This window comes from Bombina bombina, chromosome 6 (genome assembly GCF_027579735.1).
Source record: "Bombina bombina isolate aBomBom1 chromosome 6, aBomBom1.pri, whole genome shotgun sequence".
Taxonomy (NCBI): Eukaryota; Metazoa; Chordata; class Amphibia; order Anura; family Bombinatoridae; genus Bombina; species Bombina bombina.
The window spans coordinates 498,241,966-498,247,965 of record NC_069504.1 but is presented as its reverse complement, the minus strand read 5'-3'; the positions used below and the strand labels follow the sequence as shown (position 1 = coordinate 498,247,965).

The window sequence follows — 6,000 nt, the reverse complement described above, 5'->3', positions numbered from 1 at the left end:
AAAAGTAACACCGTCATAAGATGCCACCTTTGCCAAATGTCAGTTTATAAAATTTCTACCCTAATAGATCTGAAATGGTCAAAGTTCTTTGATTGTGATGTGGAAGCATCTAGGAGCAACAACAGCCAAGCCAGAAGTGGTAAAACATGCAAACTCATAGAGTGGGGATGCCCACTCCAGCATAACTCACTGCAGAGTTCCAAATTGCCTCTGAAAACACATCAGCGCAAGAACTGTGCACCAAGACTTTCATGCAATGGGCTTCATAGTAAATATAAGTAAATACATATATTTAAAACTTTATAATAATACATAAAGCGCCAAGCATAGCTGAGAGTGTCTTAAATAATGATACATACTTACCGAAGACACCCATCCACATATAGCAGACAGCCAAACCAGTACTGTAAACTCACTGCAGAGTTCCAAATTGCCTCTGAAAACACATCAGCGCAAGAACTGTGCACCAAGACTTTCATGCAATGGGCTTCATGCAAATGGCTTCCTAAAACAGTGTTTCACTGTAAGCTATTATGGCACTGCATTCAGGACCTGTTATAGTGAAGTCTATCTTTATTTAAAAAAACTATTACCTTTACTGTATTATCTGCCGCTAGTTTGGTGACTTCGCACCAAACTAACGGCAATAAAGACGCAGGAAATGATGAAATATGCAACACTAGACATGCAAATTTGCAGCAAAATTTTTTTCGCTCAAAAAATGATGCAATAAATAACAGCAAATTGAAAAAAAAAAAAAAAAAAAAAAAAAAAAAACCCAGGTAAGAAAATTTAAAAAAATTACTTCCTTAAACATGATTCTCATACTGAAACTGATAGACTGCAAAGGGAAATACACATATACCTGACTCATAGCAAATATAAGTAAATACATATATTTAAAACTTTATAATAATACATAAAGCGCCAAACATAGCTGAGAGTGTCTTAAATAATGATACATACTTACCGAAGACACCCATCCACATATAGCAGACAGCCAAACCAGTACTGTAAACTATCAGCAGAGGTAATAGTCTATCTGAAAAGGGAGGTATGAGATGAATCCCTACGACAGAGAACCCTTGAAAAGATTTCCCATGAGTGAAACCATAAAAATCAACAGGCAATACTCTCTTCACGTCCCTCTGACAAACACTGTACTCTGAGAGGAATTGGGCTTCAGAATGCTTAGGAGCGCTTATCATAGAAGAAATCATAAAAATCAAGCACAAACTTGCTTCACCACCACCCACTATGGAGGCAAAGTTTGTAAAAACTGAAGTATGTGTGTGGTGGGAGGTGTATTTACAGGCATTTCAGGTTTTGGAAACGTTGCCCCCTCCTGGTAGGAATGTATATCACATACATCACTAGCTCATGGTCTCTTGCCATTTACATGAAAATTTATGCTTACCTGATAAATTTCTTTCTGGACATGAAGAGTCCACAACGTCATTCCATTTACTAGTGGGAATATCACTCCTTAAGTGTCACTCCCCTAACAATAATCCCCAGTCATTCAACCGAAGGGAAATGGAAAAAGGAAAAACACAAAGGTGTAGAGGTGCCTGAGGTTCGGTAAAAAAAAGACACAATTTATGCTTACCTGATAAATTTATTTCTCTTGTGGTGTATCCAGTCCACAAATCATCCATTACTTGGGGGATATTCTCATTCCCAACAGGAAGTTGCAAGAGGACACCCACAGCAGAGCTGTTATATAGCTCCTCCCCTAACTGCCATATCCAGTCATTCGACCGAAAACAAGCCGAGAAAGGAGAGATCATAGGGTGCAGTGGTGACTGTAGTTTAAATTTAAAAATTACCTGCCTTAAAATGACAGGGCGGGCCGTGGACTGGATACACCACAAGAGAAATAAATTTATCAGGTAAGCATAAATTGTGTTTTCTCTTGTAAGGTGTATCCAGTCCACGGATCATCCATTACTTGTGGGATACCAATACCAAAGCTAAAGTACACGGATGAAGGGAGGGACAAGGCAGATACTTAAACGGAAGGTACCACTGCCTGTAAAACCTTTCTCCCAAAAATAGCCTCCGAAGAAGCAAAAGTATCAAATTTGTAGAATTTTGAAAAAGTATGAAGCGAAGACCAAGTCGCCGCCTTGCAAATCTGTTCAACAGAAGCCTCATTTTTAAAGGCCCAAGTGGAATCCACAGCTCTAGTAGAATGAGCTGTAATCCTTTCAGGAGCCTGCTGTCCAGCAGTCTCATAGGCTAAGCGGATTATGCTTCTTAGCCAAAAAGAAAGAGGTTGCCAAAGCCTTTTGACCTCTCCTCTGTCCAGAGTAGACAACAAACAAAGCAGATGTTTGACGAAAATCTTTAGTAGCTTGTAAGTAAAACTTTAAAGCAAGAACCACGTCCAGATTGTGTAATAGACGTTCCTTCTTTGAAGAAGGATTAGGACACAAGGATGGAACAACAATCTCTTGATTGATATTCTTGTTAGATACCACCTTAGGTAAAAACCCAGGTTTGGTACGCAGGACTACCTTATCCGTATGGAAAATCAGATAAGGAGAATCACATTGTAAGGCAGATAACTCAGAGACTCTATGAGCCGAGGTAATAGCTACCAAAAAAAATAACTTTCCAAGATAAAGGTTTGATATCTATGGAATGAAGAGGTTCAAACGGAACTCCTTGAAGAACCTTAAGAACCAAATTTAAGCTCCATGGCGGAGCAACAGGTTTAAACACAGGCTTGATTCTAACTAAAGCCTGACAAAATGCCTGAACGTCTGGAACATCTGCCAGACGCTTGTGCAAAAGAATAGACAGAGCAGAAATCTGTCCCTTTAAGGAACTAGATGACAAACCTTTTTCCAAACCTTCTTGGAGAAAGGATAATATCCTGGGAATCCTGACCTTACTCCATGAGTAACCCTTGGATTCACACCAATAGAGATATTTACGCCATATCTTATGGTAAATTTTCCTGGTGACAGGCTTTCGTGCCTGTATTAAGGTATCAATGACTGACTCGGAGAAGCCACGCTTTGATAAAACCAAGCGTTCAATCTCCAGGCAGTCAGTCTCAGAGAAATTAGATTTGGATGGTTGAAAGGACCCTGAAGTAGAAGGTCCTGTCTCAGAGGCAGAGTCCATGGTGGAAAGGATGACATGTCCACTAGATCTGCATACCAGGTCCTGCGTGGCCATGCAGACGCTATCAAAATCACTGATGCTCTCTCCTGCTTGATCTTGGCAATCAGTCGAGGGAGCAGAGGAAACGGTGGAAACACATAAGCCAGGTTGAAAGACTAGGGCGCTGCTAGAGCATCTATCAGCGTCGCCTTGGGATCCCTGGACCTGGATCCGTAACAAGGAAGCTTGGCGTTCTGGCGAGACGCCATGAGATCCAGTTCTGGTTTGCCCCAACGATGAATCAATTGTGCAAACACCTCCGGATGGAGTTCCCACTCCCCCGGATGAAAAGTTTGAAGACTTAGAAAATCCGCCTCCCAGTTCTCTACACCTGGGATATGGATAGCTGATAGTGAAGAGTGAATCTCTGCACAGCGAATTATCTTTGAAACTTCTAACATCGCTAGGGAACTTCTTGTTCCCCCTTGATGGTTGATGTAAGCCACAGTCGTGATGTTGTCCGACTGAAATCTGATGTACCTCAGAGTTGCTAACTGAGGCCAAGCCTGAAGAGCATTGAATATCTCTCTCAGTTCCAGAGCCTTCAGGGAGTTCCAGACTGCACCCCAACCTAGCAGGCTGGCACCTGTTGTTACAATTGTCCAATCTGGCCTGCGAAAGGTCATACCTTTGGACAGATGGACCCAAGATAGCCACCAGAGAAGAGAATCCCTGTTCTCTTGATCCAGATTTAGTAGAGGGGACAAATCTGTGTAATCCCCGTTCCACTGACTGAGCATGCATAGTTGCAGCGTTCTGAGATGTAAGCGTGCAAACGGCACTATGTCCATTGCCACTACCATTAAGCCGATTACTTCCATACACTGAGCCACCGAAGGGCGCAGAATGGAATGAAGAACACGGCAGGAATTTAGAAGCTTTGATAACCTGGACTCCGTCAGGTAAATTTTCATTTCTACAGAATCTATCAGAGTCCCTAGGAAGGAAACTCTTGTGAGTGGGGATAGAGAACTCTTTTCCTCGTTCACTTTCCACCCATGCGACCTCAGAAATGCCAGTACTACGTCCGTATGAGACTTGGCAATTTGGAAGTTTGACGCCTGTATCAGGATGTCGTCTAAATAAGGGGCCACTGCTATGCCCCGCGGCCTTAGAACCGCCAGAAGCGACCCTAGAACCTTCGTAAAGATTCTTGGGGCTGTAGCTAATCCAAAGGGAAGAGCTACAAACTGGTAATGCCTGTCTAGAAAGGCAAACCTGAGAAACAGATGATGATCTTTGTGTATCGGAATGTGAAGGTAAGCATCCTTTAAATCCACTGTAGTCATATATTGACCCTCCTGGATCATAGGTAGGATGGTACGAATAGTTTCCATCTTGAATGATGGTACTCTGAGGAATTTGTTTAAGATCTTTAGATCCAAAATTGGTCTGAAGGTTCCCTCTTTTTGGGAACCACAAACAGATTTGAGTAAAAACCCTGTCCCTGTTCCTCCTTTGGAATTGGATGGATCACTCCCATAACTAGGAGGTCTCGTACACAGTGTAAGAATGCCTCTCTCTCTATCTGGTTTGCAGATAATTGTGAAAGGTGAAATCTCCCTTTTGGGGGGGGAAGCTTTGAAGTCCAGAAGATATCCCTGGGATATAATTTCCAATGCCCAGGGATCCTGGACATCTCTTGCCCACGCCTGGGCGAAGAGTGAAAGTCTGCCCCCTACTAGATCCGTTACCGGATAGGGGGCCGTTCCTTCATGCTGTCTTAGAGGCAGCAGCAGGTTTTTTGGCCTGCTTACCTTTGTTCCAGGTCTGGTTTGGTCTCCAGACCGTCTTGGACTGAGCAAAAGTTCCCTCTTGTTTTGCATTAGAGGAAGTTGATGCCGCACCTGCCTTGAAGTTTCGAAAGGCACGAAAATTAGACTGTTTGGCCCTTGATTTGGACCTGTCCTGAGGAAGGGCATGACCTTTTCCTCCAGTGATATTAGCAATAATCTCCTTCAAACCAGGCCCGAATAGGGTCTGCCCCTTGAAGGGAATGTTAAGCAGCTTAGATTTTGAAGTCACGTCAGCTGACCATGATTTAAGCCATAGCGCCCTGCGCGCCTGTATAGCAAAACCAGAATTCTTAGCCGTTAGTTTAGTCAAATGAACAATGGCATCAGAAACAAAAGAATTGGCTAGCTTAAGTGCTTTAAGCTTGCCAAGTATGTCATCCAATGGAGTCGCTACCTGTAAAGCCTCTTTCAGAGACTCAAACCAGAACGCCGCAGCAGCAGTGACAGGAGCAATGCATGCAAGGGGCTGTAGGATAAAACCTTGTTGAATAAACATTTTCTTAAGGTAACCTTCTAATTTTTTATCCATTGGATCTAAAAAAGCACAACTGTCCTCGACAGGGATAGTAGTACGCTTTGCTAGAGTAGAAACTGCTCCCTCCACCTTAGGGACTGTCTGCCATAAGTCCCGTGTGGTGGCGTCTATTGGAAACATTTTTCTAAAAATAGGAGGGGGAGAGAATGGCACACCTGGTCTATCCCATTCCTTATTAATAATTTCTGTAAACCTTTTAGGTATTGGAAAAACATCAGTACACACCGGCACTGCATAGTATTTATCCAGTCTACACAATTTCTCTGGCACTGCAATTGTATCACAGTCATTCAGAACAGCTAAAACCTCCCTGAGCAACACGCGGAGGTGTTCAAGCTTAAATTTAAATGTAGAAATATCAGAATCAGGTATCTTTCCTGAGTCAGAAACATTACCCACAGACTGAAGCTCTCCTTCCTCAGCTTCTGCATATTGTGAGGCAGTATCAGACATGGTTCTTAAAGCGTCAGTATGCTCTGCATTTCGTCTAACCCC

The 6,000-nt window shown here is 42.8% G+C and overlaps 1 protein-coding gene across 1 annotated transcript in view; it reads right to left on the bottom strand.

Annotated features, from left to right (window-relative positions):
• The window catches only part of EDC3 (enhancer of mRNA decapping 3), a 439,215-nt gene that overhangs the window by 90,943 nt on the left and 342,272 nt on the right, over positions 1 to 6,000 (bottom strand).